The 21,294-nt window shown below is 35.5% G+C and overlaps 2 protein-coding genes and 1 long non-coding RNA gene across 6 annotated transcripts in view; 2 read left to right on the forward strand and 1 right to left on the reverse strand.

The window, feature by feature from the left end:
* LOC143071140 (uncharacterized) overlaps window positions 1-21,294 on the reverse strand; it is a 433,270-nt gene that overhangs the window by 280,765 nt on the left and 131,211 nt on the right. The window lies entirely within an intron of this gene.
* LOC143071129 (uncharacterized) overlaps window positions 1-21,294 on the forward strand; it is a 350,370-nt gene that overhangs the window by 125,615 nt on the left and 203,461 nt on the right. The gene's annotated exons all lie outside the window — the stretch shown is intronic.
* On the forward strand, window positions 405-6,980 carry LOC143073661 (uncharacterized). 2 transcript variants are annotated; one of them, XR_012977572.1, is made up of 5 exons: window positions 405-476; window positions 1,398-1,466; window positions 2,321-2,389; window positions 3,192-3,260; window positions 6,807-6,980. It is a non-coding gene; the product is annotated as an uncharacterized LOC143073661 (long non-coding RNA). The 2 variants fall into 2 exon arrangements; XR_012977567.1 differs by lacking the exon at window positions 405-476 and having other exon boundaries at window positions 499-1,466.

A 21,294-nucleotide genomic window follows, 5' to 3' on the forward strand; every position in this document is an offset into this window, starting at 1 on the left:
GTTAACTCTATTCGGTCCTTTTTTTATAAGTTATCCTGACTTTTTTTACATGAATTGTTATTCAGCCTTTTTGTTTGGCAAAGTTGCTCATACTGACTTTTTTTACCCAAAACTCGTCCTGTCTTTTTCTGAAATATCATTCTCGCTCACCCCTTCCCCGTCCCTCCCTTAACCTTATAGTTTGTAACCTCTCAATACATAGTTCCTTTATACTCGCGTCCACCAATAAAAATGAATAGCCTAGATTGAGCAAAAGTGCTAAAGTGGTATTCAACACAATCAATCAATTGTTTTTACATTATAAAGTGCATATATAATGTGGAGGTTTATCGCAAAGCATAAATGATAATGATAGATCTAAAATTGCGATTCGGCCTTATGCAATTTATAAATTGTTTTTATATTCTGTCAGAAACTGTTTTATCAGTGGTGTAAAATGTAATCATTGCCGACACAACGCAGGAGAATGAAGCAAGGTTATTTTGGAGAGATGATGATGATGATGATGATGATGATGATGATGATGATGATGATGATGATGATGATGATGATGATGATGATGATGATGATGATGATGATGATGATGATGATGATGATGATGATGATGATGATGATGATGACTTAAATGAATAAACTTGTCATACATCGTAGACAAAAAAATGTTTAATTCATTTCCATCAACACTTGTCATACATCGTAGACAAGACATTGTTATTTCTTGCATCAAAGACAAGATAACTATAATTAAAGTAACTTTCCAACTTCCTCAATTTAAATAAACAATAAAATAACTAAACAGAATTCAAGTAAAGTGTTGTGTTCACTGTTTGGAACAGGTGCGTATATACTAGGGTCAAGGTCACTGGCCATCTCTGGTCTGGTGGTTATGATTTGTTTGTTTAAACATAGATATTACATTACGCCTCATAGAGAAGTTAAGCTTATTCATTTCTTGAGACCTAAAGGCGAAATATGAATAAGAATCAACTGTACATACATTCTACGTAATATAACGGCACTATTGAATGTGCTTTACTTTTGCTGAAAAAAATAACTAAAAAAGTAGACACGTAAAACAATCTTATCCTAAAGTAAATGCTAATAAAATGACGTTTTTCTTTTGCAAGGAGAGTCTTTAATAAGTCGAAACTGATGATAAGGTTTGCCAAACACTAGATAAGCACTTTTGTAAAAAGATTCTTTCAATGAACATATCAATCATGATTTGATTTTTCAGACAAGAAGTCGTAAACGCATTCGAACACATATATCTGCATTCGAGGTTGCTGACTATTTTTGTAAAAAAATATAGATGAACAAATTTAGTATTTCAATTGTTCATTACTAACTTACTTCATTAATATTCAATTATTGACTCGTTTTGTTCTTAATTTCAGGAGAATTTTCAAACTTGTAGAATAATCTCACAACATCAGAAGCAAAACTTTTGGCGAGTTTTTAAACAGGTATATTCGAATGACTGTCAGAAAAAAGAAAATCGTCGAAATCAAGATAATCAATTGTAGATTTATTCTTCCTAACATAACGGCACTATTGAATGTCGTCTACTTTTGCTGAAAAATTTACCTAAAAAAAAGGCTCGTAAAACAGTCTTATCCAAAAGCAAATGCTAATAAAGTGATGTTTTTTTCCTTTTCAAGGAGAGGTTTTAAACAGTCGAAACTAGTTACAAGGTATACACCAAAATAAATAAGCACTTTTATGAAAAGATGCTTTCAATAAACATAACAATGGAAACTTTATATTTCAGACAATTGGTCGTAAACGCATGCGAACGTTTATATCTGCATTCGAGGTTACTGATTATTTTTTGGTAAAAAAATATAAATGAACTGATACAAAGTTAGTGTATACTGTTTTCCATTGTATAATGATTACTATCTGCATTGATATTCAATTATTGACTTTTTTTCTATTATTAATTTCAGTAGAATGTCCAAACTTATGGAATACCCTTACAACATAAGAATCAAAACTTTTGGCGACTTTTATTGTTTGTTTTATAGAGATTAACATAATAACACAATGTTCACTGCTGTGCCTCTATTTTTAACATTTTTACTTATTATGTCTGTTTGTTTTGTTAAATTTTTTATAAGACAATCATACAAGTGAGAGGTTTACCTAGCTTTAAAACCAGGTTTAATCCACCAGTTTTTATAAAAGAAAATGCATGTACTAAGTCATGATTATGACAGTTGATGTTGATTGGTTTGATATGGTCATTATTTTCTATTGTACTTTGATTACTATCTTCATTAATATGCAATCTTTCACTATTTCCTATTATTAATTTCAGGAGCATTTCCAAACTTATGGAATGATCTAACAACATCAGGGTCAAAACATTTGGAGACATTTACAAAAGGTTTATTCGAATGACTGCTAGAATAAACTATACATCAATATCAAGATAATCAACTGTACATTTATTCTACCTAATATAACGGCACTATTGAATGTAGTTCACTATTGCTTAAAAAAATATGAAAAAAGTAGGCACGTAAAATTGTCTTTCCTATAAACAATTCTGAATAAAATGACGTTTTCTTTTGCAAGGAGAGTCTATAAAAAGTTGAAACTAGAGGAAAAGTATGCACAAAAATATATAAGCACGGTTATAACAAAATTATTTCAATGAACATAACAATGGTAGGGTCATTTTTCAGACAATTAGTCTTAAACGCATTCGAAAACATATATGTCTATATAACTTTTTGTCTATATGTCTGTTGTTTGTCTATATGCCTTTTTGTGTTTCTTTCTTATATATAATGTGGCTTTGTACTTATACATCCCATCATTGTATTATTGTGCAATGGTAAATGTTTGTTAATATATTTGTTTGTTTTATAGGGATTAAGATAATAACACAATGTTGACTGCTGTGCCTCTATTTTTGACATTTTTTACCTGTTTTGCCTGTTTGTTTTGTTCACAAATAGTTGTCAATATAATGGATTTTAATACGACAGTCATACAAAGGAGAGGTTTAACAAGCTTTAAAAGCAATTTAATCAACCATTTTTTATAGAAAGAAAATGCCTGTACCAAGTCAGGAATATGACAGTTGGTGTTCATTGGTTTGGTATGGTCACTATTTTCTATTGTACATAAATTACTAACTTCATTAATGTTCAATTATTGACTCTTTTTATTATTAATTTTAGGAGGATTTCCAAACTTGTGGAATAATCGCACAACATCAGAAGAAAAAGTTTGGCGACTTTTATAAACAGGTAAATTCGATTGACTGTTAGAAAAAAGTAATATATCAAGATCAAGATTATCAACTGTACATGCATTCTATCTAATATAACGGCACTATTAAATGTGGTTTAATTTTGCTGAAAACCAAATAAAAAAGGTATGCACGCAAAACGGTCTTATCCAAAAGCAATTACAAATGAATTGATTTTTTTTCTTCTACTGCAAGGAGAGTCTTTAAAAAGTCGAAACAAGTGACAAAGTATAATAAAAAAGAATAAGTAAAGACTTTTATCAAAAGACGCTTTCAACAAACATCATAAAATTGAGAATGGAAATGGGGAATGTGTCAAAGAGACAACAACCCGACTAAACAAAAAACAACAGCAGAGGGTCACCAACAGGTCTTCAATGTAGCGAGAAATTTCCGCACCCGGAGGCGTCCTTCAGCTGGCCCCTAAACAAATATATACTAGTCCAGTGATAATGAACGCCATACTAATTTCCAAATTGTACACAAGAAACTAAAATTAAAATCATACAAGACTAACAAAGGGCAGAGGCTTCTGACTTGGGACAGGCGCAAAAATGCGGCGGGGTTAAACATGTTTGTGAGATCTCAACCCTCCCCCTATACCTCTAACCAATGTAGAAAAGTAAAATGGTAAGTTCATAGTTCAGACAATTAGTCGTAAACGCATTCAATCAAATATATCTGAGTTCAAGATTACTGATTATTTTTGTAAAAAAATCTAAATGAACTTAAACAAACTAAGTGTACACTTATAAAGTGTTCTTTATTCTGTGCATTGACGTCAAACATTTGCTATTTTGAAAATACATTTTGCAAATTACTCTGCAATTTTTTAAGTTCATTGTTTGGAAATATGTAACAATCATCTTTTGACATCAACTCATAAAAATCTTTTCTTGAATGCGATTTGAAATTTGTAATATTCGTGAGATTACACATTTTGATTTCATGAGGATATTTAAAAAAAAATAAGTTTGTGTTAAAATGAGTTAATTTTTCAACAGTTTATATAAATAAAACATTTGTATATGCTTGTTTAAGAAAAAAATATATTTTAATTTCATTGTAAAAAGTATATATTAAAATTGCTGACCTTAAGCATTTTTTGATTTGACTTTACATATTGAAAATGAAAAATGCTCCAATGTGGAGCATTTTTCAATTTGACATCAAATATTGAAAAATGAAAAATGCTCCAATATGGAGCATTTTATATTTTATATTTTGACATTATAAATTGAAAAAAGAAAACTTATTCCGAACATGAGTAGTATTTATATATTATATATATGATAACATTGAGAATAGAAATAGGTAATGCGCAAAAGAGACAGCAATTCGACCAAAGTGCAGACAACAGCCAAAGGCCACCAATGAATCTTTAATAAACCTCTAGTCAACAAACACACATCAATGCGCACAGTAATGCTCATTTCAAAAGAAGTCCGAGTTCGATGTCAGAACAAGTAATGTAGTATATGTATTTGATTTTAACGACATCAATCTCTGTATTACTAAAATATATTACACCATGGTTTTCTGTATCGCAAACTAGTCATTACATTCACTCAATGGTATCAACGGTACAATGACACCATTCGCTAGAAAAAAATACAAATCAACACACAGACATGTTATATGTTCAGATCTACACATCAAATCTTATTCTGTAACGGTAATATTCTATACAAAACACAAATATGTCGGCATTCACCTCAAAACCTAACCAAACAGGCTTATTCAAAAGGGATACAGTTACGATACTGTCCATAAGAATGGCATATTTTAGTATGAATATTTATTTACTCAATGACATATGGTTTTTGCATTGTAAATAAACAAATTTATTATAAAACAAGTTGTTGGCATACAACGGTTTATGTTCTTTTCACATATTTTATGATGATATCATACAAAAACCCCGAATGAGAGAGATTATGCTAGAAATTCAGTTGATGAAGACATTATCTTTCAATCAGATAAATTTATGTCTGGAACGGGCATTTCAGTAATTGATAGTAGTCCGTTGTTAATGTATGTATGTATCATTGTCATTTAGCTTAGTTTTGAAATATATTAGGCCCGAAACCACAATCAATTCCTTTATCATTTCTTTATAACGTTTTGTCGCATTAAAAACAAATCTATTTTTTTTTGTTTTGTGTGTGTGTGTGTAATGCACAGTACGTCAAAACAAAAATATCAAGTATACATCATACACATTTGGTAAATACATATCCATACCCCTTAGGCAATTCAAGAGATGTTCCGAAAAGTGTAATTATACCGTTTTTGTACCTGGCCTAATCACTATTTCCATATAAACATCAGTTAAAATGAAAAATCCAAAAGTTTTATTTAAGCTCTCTTCTATCATTTCCACCCCAGAAAAACTAAGAAATCTGAGGAAGGGAAAGAAAAAAATAAAGACAAAATACACTATTATTAAAGGGAACTATATTCGTAGACAACGAAAAGCGGGATCATTAATTGTGGTTTTGGGCCAATAAGATATCTGACTCTGAGTTTTACTGTGCGTGATTTCGTGTCTATGTTTATTCTTCATTGTTTAGAGGTGTTAGATGGTCTAACAATACATATGTATGTCCAAGTCAGGAGCCTCCGTCTTTTGTTAGTCTTGTTTATGTGTTGTCAATTGAATTAATTGTTTTCTAAATATTGGACTTGTGTGTAACTTCTATTTTCAATGCATACGTACACATGTTAAGGGGTCAGCTGCATGAAGCCCGAATGTTATCATACACATTTAAGGATAATTGTCCTGTTCCAGACACGTGTAGGTATTCAGTCGTGTGTTCTGCGGGTAAACTAATTAATAAAAATTCACATCTTTTTGGTCATAATTGTACCTTTTAGTATATTTCTCATGTTCAAAATTAGGTGATACACACATAGTGCACACGTATACATAATTAACAAGTTCTTCAAGATGTTTTAAAATACTGTCGACAATTTGAATATTTAAAACACATATATTAAAACAAATTTCATTTCATTCTAGATCTACTCATTAAAAATTAAAAAAAATTATGCAGTTTTGATCATCCTTTTAAATTTTTATATTGCGAAATAATTTCAATTCAAAATGAAACATGCATTTTTTCATTTTTCAACCTTTTAAGTCAAATTACAAAATACTTAATGTCAGCAAACCAATTTTTCTTCTGAAATGAACTTATATTATTTTTCCTTTCTAAAACAAGCATCTGCAAATCATTTGATGTATTCAAACTGTTGAAATTTTATCTTTTTTTAATATCCTCGTGAAATCAAAAAAAAAAAAAATTCCATATAGATAACAAATTTTAAATATCATTAAGAAAATGATTTTTCAAAAGTCACTTCAAAAGAGTTTTGCCTTATGTTTAAAGTGTGAAGAGCAATTTGCTATATTCATTTTTTTCTGTTAAAAATGCCATTTTTTGGCGTAAATATACACGGTCTTCTGTTGTACATTGATTACCTATAGTACTTCATTTATTTATTATTCAATTATTGACTATTTTTTTATTATTAATTTCAGGAGAATTTCTCAACTTGTGGAATAATCTTTAAACAGAAGAACAAAAACTTTCGGCGACTTTTACAAGGTTTGGACCTACTTAAAAAAAACAACTTTAAGCATAACAAAACCCTGGATTTTTTGTCAAGTAGATAGCTACGAAGCTTCCCTTTTCATCTAGTACGAACAACAGTCTTGCCGTAGAACTTTTTTATTAACTTTTCTGTAAGGTGGGGTAGGATGTTCGACCCTAACTCTGGATCTAGTTTAATAATAATAAAAAAAAAATCAAACAATACCCTGGATTTGTTTTCTCAGGTACACCTCATCTACCTTACTTCCCTTTTGCGCATCGTGCAGACAGATGAATTGCCGAAGAACATTTGTTTATTAACTTTTCTGTAAGGGTTGGAGAGGGTGTCAGACCCCTACGTTAGACATACTTGGAAAAAAACTAAGCCGAAGAACATCCTGAACTTTTTCTCAGACAGACCTCAGCAACCTAGCTTCTCTCTGCACCTAGTGAGACAAAAGAGTTGCCGTAGAACATTTTTTTGTAACATGTGGGAACGATATCCGGTCACAACTTTGGACCTACTTTAAAAACAAAATAAGCCGTAAAACACCCTTGATTTTATTCAAGTAGACTTTAGCTACCTAGATTTATTTTCAACCATGTACGGACAAAAAAATTGCCAAAGAATATTTTTAGTAACTTTTCTGTAAGAGTTGGGAGCGATGTCCTGTCCCAACTTTGGACCTACTTTACAAAAAAAAAAAAAAAACTAAACCGTTGAACACCATTGCATTTTTTCAAGTATACCTCAGTTAACCAGCTTCCCTTTACATCTGTTGCGGACAAAAGCATTGCCGAAGGATATTTATTTAATAACTTTTCTGTAATTTGCACCTTGTGCTGTGAAAAGTATGGCAGTTTAACATTGTGTTTAACACTTTTCTGTAAGAATTGGAAAGGGTGTCCAACCCCAACTTTGGACCTACTTAAAACAGAACACAAAACAACACCCCGGATTTTTATTCTCAGGTAGACCGCAGCTACCCAGCCTCTCTTTGCATTTAATCGGACAAAATGATTACCGTAGAACCTTTTTTTATTAATTTTTCTGTAAAAGATGTCCGACCAACTTTGGACCTACTTAAAAAAAAGAATCCGAAAACCACCCTGTATGTTTTCCATTTAGACCACAGTAACCCTTTTTCCCTTTATACCTAGTGCAGACATTGCCGAAGAACATTATTTTATTAACTTTTGTGTAAAGGTGGGGTAGGGTGTTCAAAAACAGACACAAGTTTTGACGTAGAACATTTTTTATTAACTTTTCTGCATGGAAGACTTTAAGGTGAGAAGACTGTCCGACTCAATCCTTGAACCTAAATGAAAAACAATAAATTAAGCCGAAGAACACACTGTGTTTTTTTCTCAAGTAAACCACAGCTACCCTGCCTTCCTTTGCACCTAGTGCAGACAAAAGTATTGCCGTACAATATTTTTTATTAACTTTTCTGTAAGGTAGCAGGGTTGGGTGTCTGTTCTTAAATTTGGACCTACGTTCCAAAAAAAAAATGTGCTGAAGAACACCTAGGGTTTCTTCTCATGTATACCCCAGCTACCCAGCTTCCCTTTGCACCTAGTGCAGACACAAGTTTTGCCGTAGAACATTTTTTATTAACTTTTCTGCATGGAACACTTTAAGGTGAGAAGACTGTCCGACTCAATCCTTGAACCTACGTGAAAAACAAGAAATTAAGACGAAGAACACACTGTGTTTTTTTCTCAAGTAGACCACATCTACCCAGCTCCCCTTTGCGCCTATTGTGGACAATGATTTGACATAAAACATGTTTTATAATTTTTTTCCTGTAAAGTAATGGGGTAGGGTGTCCGGCCCCAACTTTGTACTTTCTTTTAAAAAGAATAAACTAAGCCGAAGAACACCCTATATTATTTCTCAACCTTTCTTTGCACCTAGTGCAGACAGACGTATTGCCGTACAATATTTTTTATATTAACTTTTCTGTAAGGTAGCGGGGTTGGGTGTCTGCCCTAAATTTGGACCTACTTTAAAAAAAACTGTGCCGAACAACAACTTGCGTTTCTTCTCCAGTACACCTCAGCTACCCACTTCCCTTTGCACCTAGTGCAGACACAAGTATTGCCGTAGAACATTTTTTATTAACTTTTCTGTAAGTGTAAGGTAGACTGTAAGGTAATAAGACTGACGGACTAAATCTTTGTACCTACATAAAAAACAATAAACTAAGCCGTAAAACACACTGTGTTTTTTCTGAAGTAGATCACAGCTACACAGCTTCCCTTTGTGCCTATTGCGGACAATTATTTGACGTCAATATTTTTTTTATTAATTTTTCTGTAGGGTGATGGGGTAGGGTGTCCGACATCAATTTTGCACTTTCTTTCAAAAACATAAACTAAGCCGAAGAACATCCTGTGTTTTTTCTCAAGTAAACCACAGTTACCCGGCCTTCCTTTGCACCTAGTGCGGACAAAAGCATTGCCGTACAATATTTTTTATTAACTTTTCTGTAAGGTAGCGGGGTTGGGTGTCTGTTCCTAAATTTGGACCTACGTTCCAAAAAAACTGTGCGGAAGAACACCTTGGGTTTCTTTTCCAGTATACCGCAGCTACCCAGCTTCCCTTTGCACCTAGTGTAGACACAAGTATTGCCGTAGAACATTTTTTATTAACTTTTCTGTAAGTGTAAGGTAGACTGTAAGGTAATAAAACTGACGGACTAAATCTTTGTACCTACATAAAAAACAATAAACTAAGCCGTAAAACACACTGTTTTTTTCAGAAGTAGACCACAGCTACACAGCTTCCCTTTGTGCCTATTGCGGACAATTATTTGACGTTAATATTTTTTTATTAATTTTTCTGTTAGGTGATGGGGTAGGGTGTCCGACATCAATTTTGCACTTTCTTTCAAAAACATAAACTAAGCCGAAGAACATCCTGTGTTTTTCTCAAGTAAACCACAGCTACCCGACCTTCCTTTGCACCTAGTGCGGACAAAAGTATTGCCGTACAATATTTTTTATTAACTTTTCTGTAAGGTAGCGGGGTTGGGTGTCTGTTCCTAAATTTGGACCTACGTTCCAAAAAAACTGTGCGGAAGAACACCTTGGGTTTCTTCTCCAGTACACCTCAGCTACCCAGCTTCCCTTGCACCTAGTGCAGACACAAGTATTGCCGTAGAACATTTTTTATGAACTTTTCTGTAAGTGTAAGGTAGACTGTAAGGTAATAAGACTGACGGATTAAATCTTTGAACCTACATAAAAAACAATAAACTAAGAGGTAAAACACACTGTGTTTTTTTCTGAAGTAGATCACAGCTACACAGCTTCCATTTGTTCCTATTGCGGACAATTATTTGACGTCAATATTTTTTTAATTAATTTTTCTGTTAGGTGATAGGGTAGGGTGTCCGACATCAATTTTGCACTTTCTTTAAAAAAAATAAACTAAGCCGAAGAACACCCTGTGTTTATTCTCAAGTAAGCCACAGTTACCCGACCTTCCTTTGCACCTAGTGCGGACAAAAGTATTGCCGTACAATATTTTTTATTAACTTTTCTGTAAGGTAGCGGGGTTGGGTGTCTGTTCCTAAATTTGGACCTACGTTCCAAAAAAAAACTGTGCCGAAGAACACCTTGGGTTTCTTCTCCAGTACACCTCAGCTACCCATCTTCCCTTTGCACCTAGTGCAGACACAAGTATTGCCGTAGAACATTTTTTATTAACTTTTCTGTAAGTGTAAGGTAGATTGTAAGGTAATAAGACTGACGGACTAAATCTTTGAACCTACATAAAAAACAATAAACTAAGCCGTAAAACACACTGTGTTTTTTCTGAAGTAGACCACAGCTACACAGCTTCCCTTTGTGCCTATTGCGGACAATTATTTGACGTCAATATTTTTTTTATTAATTTTTCTGTTAGGTGATGGGGTAGGGTGTCCGACATCAATTTTGCACTTTCTTTCAAAAAAATAAACTAAGCCGAAGAACATCCTGTGTTTTTTCTCAAGTAAACCACAGTTACCCGGCCTTCCTTTGCACCTAGTGCGGACAAAAGTATTGCCAAACAATATTTTTTATTAACTTTTCTGTAAAGTAGCGGGGTTGGGTGTCTGTTCCTAAATTTGGACCTACGTTCCAAAAATCAATTTTTCTGTTAGGTAATGGAATGTGCGGAAGAACACCTTGGGTTTCTTCTCCAGTACACCTCAGCTACCCAGCTTCCCTTTGCACCTAGTGCAGACACAAGTATTGCCGTAGAACATTTTTTATTAACTTTTCTGTAAGTGTAAGGTAGACTGTAAGGTAATAAGACTGACGGACTAAATCTTTGAACCTACATAAAAAACAATAAACTAAGCCGTAAAACACACTGTGTTTTTTCTGAAGTAGACCACAGCTACACAGCTTCCCTTTGTGCCTATTGCGGACAATTATTTGACGTCAATATTTTATTTATTAATTTTTCTGTTAGGTGATGGGGTAGGGTGTCCGACATCAATTTTGCACTTTCTTTCAAAAAAAGAAACTAAGCCGAAGAACATCCTGTGTTTTTCTCAAGTAAACCGCAGCTACCCGACCTTCCTTTGCACCTAGTGGGAACAAAAGTATTGCCGTACAATATTTTTTATTAACTTTTCTGTAAGGTAACGGGGTTGGGTGTCTGTTCCTAAATTTGGACCTACGTTCCAAAAAAAAAACTGTGCCGAAGAACACCTTGGGTTTCTTCTCCAGTACACCTCAGCTACCCAGCTTCCCTTTGCACCTAGTGCGGACAAAAGTATTGCCGTACAATATTTTTTATCAACTTTTCTGTAAGGTAGCGGGGTTGGGTGTATGTTCCTAAATTTGGACCTACGTTCCAAAAAAACTGTGCGGAAGAACACCTTGGGTTTCTTCTCCAGTACACCTCAGCTACCCAGCTTCCCTTTGCACCTAGTGCAGACACAAGTATTCCCGTAGAACATTTTTTATTAACTTTTCTGTAAGTGTAAGGTAGACTTTAAGGTAATAAGACTGACGGGCTAAATCTTTGAACCTACATAAAAAACAATAAACTAAGCCGTAAAACACACTGTGTTTTTTTTCTGAAGTAGACCACAGCTACACAGCTTCCCTTTGTGCCTATTGCGGACAATTATTTGACGTCAATATTTTTTTTATTAATTTTTCTGTTAGGTGATGGGGTAGGATGTCCGACATCAATTTTGCACTTTCTTTCAAAAAAAGAAACTAAGCCGAAGAACACCCTGTGTTTATTCTCAAGTAAACCACAGTTACCCGACCTTCCTTTGCACCAAGTGCGGACAAAAGTATTGCCGTACAATATTTTTTATTAACTTTTCTGTAAGGTAGCGGGGTTGGGTGTCTGTTCCTAAATTTGGAACTATGTTCCAAAAAAAAAACTGTGCCGAAGAACACCTTGGGTTTCTTCTCCAGTACACCTCAGCTACCCAGCTTCCCTTTGCACCTAGTGCAGACACAAATATTGCCGTAGAACATTTTTTATTAACTTTTCTGTAAGTGTAAGGTAGACTGTAAGGTAATAAGACTGACGGACTAAATCTTTGAACCTACATAAAAAACAATAAACTAAGCCGAAAAACACACTGTGTTTTTTTCTGAAGTAGACCACAGCTACACAGTTTCCCTTTGTGCCTATTGCGGACAATTATTTGACGTCAATATTTTTTTTATTAATTTTTCTGTTAGGTGATGGGGTAGGGTGTCCGACATCAATTTTGCACTTTCTTTCAAAAAAATAAACCTAAGCCGAAGAACATCCTGTGTTTTTTCTCAAGTAAACCACAGTTACCCGGCCTTCCTTTGCACCTAGTGCGGACAAAAGTATTGCCGTACAATATTTTTTAACTTTTCTGTAAGGTAGCGGGGTTGGGCGTCTGTTCCTAAATTTGGACCTACGTTCCAAAAAAACTGTGCGGAAGAACACCTTGGGTTTCTTCTCCAGTACACCTCAGCTACCCAGCTTCCCTTGCACCTAGTGCAGACACAAGTATTGCCGTAGAACATTTTTTATGAACTTTTCTATAAGTGTAAGGTAGACTGTAAGGTAATAAGACTGACGGATTAAATCTTTGAACCTATATAAAAAACAATAAACTAAGCCGTAAAACACACTTTGTTTTTTTCTGAAGTAGACCACAGCTACACAGCTTCCATTTGTGCCTATTGCGCACAATTATTTCACGTCAATATTTTTTTTATTAATTTTTCTGTTAGGTGATGGGGTAGGGTGTCCGACATCAATTTTGCACTTTCTTTCAAAAAAGAAACTAAGCCGAAGAACACCCTGTGTTTATTCTCAAGTAAACCACAGTTACCCGACCTTCCTTAGCACCTAGTGCGGACAAAAGTATTGCCGTACAATATTTTTTATTAACTTTTCTGTAAGGTAGCGGGGTTTGGGTGTCTGTTCCTAAATTTGGACCTACGTTCCAAAAAAAAAAAACTGTGCCGAAGAACACCTTGGGTTTCTTCTCCAGTACACCTCAGCTACCCAGCTTCCCTTTGCACCTAGTGCAGACACAAGTATTGCCGTAGAACATTTTTTATTAACTTTTCTGTAAGTGTAAGATAGACTGTAAGGTAATAAGACTGACGGACTAAATCTTTGAACCTACATAAAAAACAATAAACTAAGCCGTAAAACACACTGTGTTTTTTCTGAAGTAGACCACAGCTACAAAGCTTCCTTTTGTGCCTATTGCAGTGAATTATTTGACGTCAATATTTTTTTTATTAATTTTTCTGTTAGGTGATGGGGTAGGGTGTCCGACATCAATTTTGCACTTTCTTTCAAAAAAATAAACTAAGCCGAAGAACACCCTGTGTTTATTCTCAAGTAAACCACAGTTACACGACCTTCCTTTGCACCTAGTGCGGACAAAAGTATTGCCGTACAATATTTTTTATTAACTTTTCTGTAAGGTAGCGGGGTTGGGTGTCTGTTCCTTAATTTGGACCTACGTTCCAAAAAAAAAAAACTGTGCCGAAGAACACCTTGGGTTTCTTCTCCAGTACACCTCAGCTACCCAGCTTCCCTTTGCACCTAGTGCAGACACAAGTATTGCCGTAGAACATTTTTTATTAACTTTTCTGTAAGTGTAAGGTAGACTGAAAGATAATAAGACTGACGGACTAAATCTTTAAACCTACATAAAAAACAATAAACTAAGCCGTAAAACACACTGTGTTTTTTCTGAAGTAGACCACAGCTACACAGCTTCCCTTTGTGCCTATTGCGGTGAATTATTTGACGTCAATATTTTTTTTATTAATTTTTCTGTTAGGTGATGGGGTAGGGTGTCTGTTCCTAAATTTGGAACTATGTTCCAAAAAAAAAACTGTGCCGAAGAACACCTTGGGTTTCTTCTCCAGTACACCTCAGCTACCCAGCTTCCCTTTGCACCTAGTGCAGACACAATTATTGCCGTAGAACATTTTTTATTAACTTTTCTGTAAGTGTAAGGTAGACTGTAAGGTAATAAGACTGACGGACTAAATCTTTGAACCTACATAAAAAACAATAAACTAAGCCGAAAAACACACTGTGTTTTTTTCTGAAGTAGACCACAGCTACACAGTTTCCCTTTGTGCCTATTGCGGACAATTATTGTACGTCAATATTTTTTTTATTAATTTTTCTGTTAGGTGATGGGGTAGGGTGTCCGACATCAATTTTGCACTTTCTTTCAAAAAAATAAACCTAAGCCGAAGAACATCCTGTGTTTTTTCTCAAGTAAACCACAGTTACCCGGCCTTCCTTTGCACCTAGTGCGGACAAAAGTATTGCCGTACAATATTTTTTAACTTTTCTGTAAGGTAGCGGGGTTGGGCGTCTGTTCCTAAATTTGGACCTACGTTCCAAAAAAACTGTGCGGAAGAACACCTTGGGTTTCTTCTCCAGTACACCTCAGCTACCCAGCTTCCCTTGCACCTAGTGCAGTCACAAGTATTGCCGTAGAACATTTTTTATGAACTTTTCTATAAGTGTAAGGTAGACTGTAAGGTAATAAGACTGACGGATTAAATCTTTGAACCTATATAAAAAACAATAAACTAAGCCGTAAAACACACTTTGTTTTTTTCTGAAGTAGACCACAGCTACACAGCTTCCATTTGTGCCTATTGCGCACAATTATTTCACGTCAATATTTTTTTTATTAATTTTTCTGTTAGGTGATGGGGTAGGGTGTCCGACATCAATTTTGCACTTTCTTTCAAAAAAGAAACTAAGCCGAAGAACACCCTGTGTTTATTCTCAAGTAAACCACAGTTACCCGACCTTCCTTAGCACCTAGTGCGGACAAAAGTATTGCCGTACAATATTTTTTATTAACTTTTCTGTAAGGTAGCGGGGTTGGGTGTCTGTTCCTAAATTTGGACCTACGTTCCAAAAAAAAAAACTGTGCCGAAGAACACCTTGGGTTTCTTCTCCAGTACACCTCAGCTACCCAGCTTCCCTTTGCACCTAGTGCAGACACAAGTATTGCCGTAGAACATTTTTTATTAACTTTTCTGTAAGTGTAAGATAGACTGTAAGGTAATAAGACTGACGGACTAAATCTTTGAACCTACATAAAAAACAATAAACTAAGCCGTAAAACACACTGTGTTTTTTCTGAAGTAGACCACAGCTACAAAGCTTCCTTTTGTGCCTATTGCAGTGAATTATTTGACGTCAATATTTTTTTTATTAATTTTTCTGTTAGGTGATGGGGTAGGGTGTCCGACATCAATTTTGCACTTTCTTTCAAAAAAATAAACTAAGCCGAAGAACACCCTGTGTTTATTCTCAAGTAAACCACAGTTACCCGACCTTCCTTTGCACCTAGTGCGGACAAAAGTATTGCCGTACAATATTTTTTATTAACTTTTCTGTAAGGTAGCGGGGTTGGGTGTCTGTTCCTTAATTTGGACCTACGTTCCAAAAAAAAAAACTGTGCCGAAGAACACCTTGGGTTTCTTCTCCAGTACACCTCAGCTACCCAGCTTCCCTTTGCACCTAGTGCAGACACAAGTATTGCCGTAGAACATTTTTTATTAACTTTTCTGTAAGTGTAAGGTAGACTGAAAGGTAATAAGACTGACGGACTAAATCTTTAAACCTACATAAAAATCAATAAACTAAGCCGTAAAACACACTGTGTTTTTTCTGAAGTAGACCACAGCTACACAGCTTCCCTTTGTGCCTATTGCGGTGAATTATTTGACGTCAATATTTTTTTTATTAATTTTTCTGTTAGGTGATGGGGTAGGGTGTCCGACATCAATTTTGCACTTTCTTTCAAAAAAATAAACTAAGCCGAAGAACACCCTGTGTTTATTCTCAAGTAAACCACAGTTACCCGACCTTCCTTTGCACCTAGTGCGGACAAAAGTATTGCCGTACAATATTTTTTATTAACTTTTCTGTAAGGTAGCGGGGTTGGGTGTCTGTTCCTTAATTTGGACCTACGTTCCAAAAAAAAAAACTGTGCCGAAGAACACCTTGGGTTTCTTCTCCAGTACACCTCAGCTACCCAGCTTCCCTTTGCACCTAGTGCAGACACAAGTATTGCCGTAGAACATTTTTTATTAACTTTTCTGTAAGTGTAAGGTAGACTGTAAGGTAATAAGACTGACGGACTAAATCTTTGAACCTACATAAAAAACAATAAACTAAGCCGTAAAACACACTGTGTTTTTTCTGAAGTAGACCACAGCTACACAGCTTCCCTTTGTGCCTATTGCGGTTAATTATTTGACGTCAATATTTTTTTTATTAATTTTTCTGTTAGGTGATGGGGTAGGGTGTCCGACATCAATTTTGCACTTTCTTTCAAAAAAATAAACTAAGCCGAAGAACACCCTGTGTTTATTCTCAAGTAAACCACAGTTACCCGACCTTCCTTTGCACCTAGTGCGGACAAAAGTATTGCCGTACAATATTTTTTATTAACTTTTCTGTAAGGTAGCGGGGTTGGGTGTCTGTTCCTTAATTTGGACCTACGTTCCAAAAAAAAAAAACTGTGCCGAAGAACACCTTGGGTTTCTTCTCCAGTACACCTCAGCTACCCAGCTTCCCTTTGCACCTAGTGCAGACACAAGTATTGCCGTAGAACATTTTTTATTAACTTTTCTGTAAGTGTAAGGTAGACTGTAAGGTAATAAGACTGACGGACTCAATCTTTGAACCTACATAAAAAACAATAAACTAAGCCGTAAAACACACTGTGTTTTTTTTCTGAAGTAGACCACAGCTACACAGCTTCCATTTGTGCCTATTGCGGACAATTATTTGACGTCAATGTTTTTTTTATTAATTTTTCTGTTAAGTGATGGGGTAGGGTGTCCGACATCAATTTTGCACTTTCTTTCAAAAAAATAAACTAAGCCGAAGAACACCCTGTGTTTATTCTCAAGTACACCACAGTTACCCGACCTTCCTTTGCACCTAGTGCGGACAAAAGTATTGCCGTACAATATTTTTTATTAACTTTTCTGTAAGGTAGCGGGGTTGGGTGTCTGTTCCTAAATTTGGACCTACGTTCCAAAAAAAAAACTGTGCCGAAGAACACCTTGGGTTTCTTCTCCAGTACACCTCAGCTACCCAGCTTCCCTTTGCACCTAGTGCAGACACAAGTATTGACGTAGAACATTTTTTATTAACTTTTCTGTAAGTGTAAGGTAGACTGTAAGGTAATAAGACTGACGGACTAAATCTTTGAACCTACATAAAAAACAATAAACTAAGCCGTAAAACACACTGTTTTTTTCTGAAGTAGACCACAGCTACACAGCTTCCCTTTGTGCCTATTGCGGACAATTATTTGACGTCAATATTTTTTTTATTAATTTTTCTGTTAGGTGATGGGGTAGGGTGTCCGACATCAATTTTGCACTTTCTTTCAAAAAAATAAACTAAGCCGAAGAACATCCTGTGTTTTTCTCAAGTAAACCGCAGCTACCCGACCTTCCTTTGCACCTAGTGCGGACAAAAGTATTGCCGTACAATATTTTTTATTAACTTTTCTGTAAGGTAGCGGGGTTGGGTGTCTGTTCCTAAATTTGGACCTACGTTCCAAAAAAACTGTGCGGAAGAACACCTTGGGTTTCTTCTCCAGTACACCTCAGCTACCCAGCTTCCCTTTGCACCTAGTGCAGACACAAGTATTGCCGTAGAACATTTTTTATTAACTTTTCTGTAAGTGTAAGGTAGACTGTAAGGTAATAAGACTGACGGACTAAATCTTTGAACCTACATAAAAAACAATAAACTAAGCCGTAAAACACACTGTGTTTTTTTCTGAAGTAGACCACAGCTACACAGCTTCCATTTGTGCCTATTGCGGACAATTATTTGACGTCAATATTTTTTTTATTAATTTTTCTGTTAAGTGATGGGGTAGGGTGTCCGACATCAATTTTGCACTTTCTTTCAAAAAAATAAACTAAGCCGAAGAACACCCTGTGTTTATTCTCAAGTACACCACAGTTACCCGACCTTCCTTTGCACCTAGTGCGGACAAAAGTATTGCCGTACAATATTTTTTATTAACTTTTCTGTAAGGTAGCGGGGTTGGGTGTCTGTTCCTAAATTTGGACCTACGTTCCAAGAAAACTGTGCGGAAGAACACCTTGGGTTTCTTCTCCAGTACACCTCAGCTACCCAGCTTCCCTTTGCACCTAGTGCAGACACAAGTATTGCCGTAGAACATTTTTTATTAACTTTTCTATAAGTGTAAGGTAGACTGTAAGGTAATAAGACTGACGGACTAAATCTTTGAACCTACATAAAAAACAATAAACTAAGCCGTAAAACACACTGTTTTTTTCTGAAGTAGACCTCAGCTACACAGCTTCCCTTTGTGCCTATTGCGGACAATTATTTGACGTCAATATTTTTTTTATTAATTTTTCTGTTAGGTGATGGGGTAGGGTGTCCGACATCAATTTTGCACTTTCTTTCAAAAAAATAAACTAAGCCGAAGAACATCCTGTGTTTTTCTCAAGTAAACCGCAGCTACCCGACCTTCCTTTGCACCTAGTGCGGACAAAAGTATTGCCGTACAATATTTTCTATTAACTTTTCTGTAAGGTAGCGGGGTTGGGTGTCTGTTCCTAAATTTGGACCTACGTTCCAAAAAAACTGTGCGAAAGAACACCTTGGGTTTCTTCTCAAGTACACCTCAGCTACCAGCTTCCGTTGCACCTAGTGCAGACACAAGTATTGCCGTAGAACATTTTTTATTAACTTTTCTGTAAGTGTAAGGTAGACTGTAAGGTAATAAGACTGACGGATTAAATCTTTGAACCTACATAAAAAACAATAAACTAAGCCGTAAAACACACTGTGTTTTTTCTGAAGTAGACCACAGCTACACAGCTTCCATTTGTGCCTATTGCACACAATTATTTGACGTCAATATTTTTTTTATTAATTTTTCTGTTAGGTGATGGGGTAGGGTGTCCGACATCAATTTTGCACTTTCTTTCAAAAAAAGAAACTAAGCCGAAGAACACCCTGTGTTTATTCTCAAGTAAACCACAGTTACCCGACCTTCCTTTGCACCTAGTGCGGACAAAAGTATTGCCGTACAATATTTTTTATTAACTTTTCTGTAAGGTAGCGGGGTTGGGTGTCTGTTCCTAAATTTGGACCTACGTTCCAAAAAAAAAAACTGTGCCGAAGAACACCTTTGGTTTCTTCTCCAGTACACCTCAGCTACCCAGCTTCCCTTTGCACCTAGTGCAGACACAAGTATTGACGTAGAACATTTTTTATTAACTTTTCTGTAAGTGTAAGGTAGACTGTAAGGTAATAAGACTGACGGACTAAATCTTTGAACCTACATAAAAAACAATAAACTAAGCCGTAAAACACACTGTTTTTTTCTGAAGTAGACCACAGCTACACAGCTTCCCTTTGTGCCTATTGCGGACAATTATTTGACGTCAATATTTTTTTTATTAATTTTTCTGTTAGATGATGGGGTAGGGTGTCCGACATCAATTTTGCACTTTCTTTCAAAAAAATAAACTAAGCCGAAGAACATCCTGTGTTTTTCTCAAGTAAACCGCAGCTACCCGACCTTCCTTTGCACCTAGTGCGGACAAAAGTATTGCCGTACAATATTTTTTATTAACTTTTCTGTAAGGTAGCGGGGTTGGGTGTCTGTTCCTAAATTTTGACCTACGTTCCAAAAAAACTGTGCGGAAGAACACCTTGGGTTTCTTCTCCAGTACACCTCAGCTACCCAGCTTCCCTTTGCACCTAGTGCAGACACAAGTATTGCCGTAGAACATTTTTTATTAACTTTTCTGTAAGTGTAAGGTAGACTGTAAGGTAATAAGACTGACAGACTAAATCTTTGAACCTACATAAAAAACAATAAACTAAGCCGTAAAACACACTGTGTTTTTTTCTGAAGTAGACCACAGCTACACAGCTTCCATTTGTGCCTATTGCGGACAATTATTTGACGTCAATATTTTTTTTATTAATTTTTCTGTTAAGTGATGGGGTAGGGTGTCCGACATCAATTTTGCACTTTCTTTCAAAAAAATAAACTAAGCCGAAGAACACCCTGTGTTTATTCTCAAGTACACCACAGTTACCCGACCTTCCTTTGCACCTAGTGCGGACAAAAGTATTGCCGTACAATATTTTTTATTAACTTTTCTGTAAGGTAGCGGGGTTGGGTATCTGTTCCTAAATTTGGACCTACGTTCCAAAAAAAAAAAACTGTGCCGAAGAACACCTTCGGTTTCTTCTCCAGTACACCTCAGCTACCCAGCTTCCCTTTGCACCTAGTGCAGACACAAGTATTGACGTAGAACATTTTTTATTAACTTTTCTGTAAGTGTAAGGTAGACTGTAAGGTAATAAGACTGACGGACTAAATCTTTGAACCTACATAAAAAACAATAAACTAAGCCGTAAAACACACTGTGTTTTTTTCTGAAGTAGACCACAGCTACACAGCTTCCATTTGTGCCTATTGCGGACAATTATTTGACGTCAATATTTTTTTTATTAATTTTTCTGTTAAGTGATGGGGTAGGGTGTCCGACATCAATTTTGCACTTTCTTTCAAAAAAATAAACTAAGCCGAAGAACACCCTGTGTTTATTCTCAAGTACACCACAGTTACCCGACCTTCCTTTGCACCTAGTGCGGACAAAAGTATTGCCGTACAATATTTTTTATTAACTTTTCTGTAAGGTAGCGGGGTTGGGTGTCTGTTCCTAAATTTGGACCTACGTTCCAAAAAAAAAAACTGTGCCGAAGAACACCTTGGGTTTTTTCTCCAGTACACCTCAGCTACCCAGCTTCCCTTTGCACCTAGTGCAGACATAAGTATTGCCGTAGAACATTTTTTATTAACTTTTCTGTAAGTGTAAGATAGACTGTAAGGTAATAAGACTGACGGACTAAATCTT

The sequence above is a fragment of the Mytilus galloprovincialis genome, chromosome 1 (assembly GCF_965363235.1).
Source record: "Mytilus galloprovincialis chromosome 1, xbMytGall1.hap1.1, whole genome shotgun sequence".
NCBI lineage: Eukaryota > Metazoa > Mollusca > Bivalvia > Mytilida > Mytilidae > Mytilus > Mytilus galloprovincialis.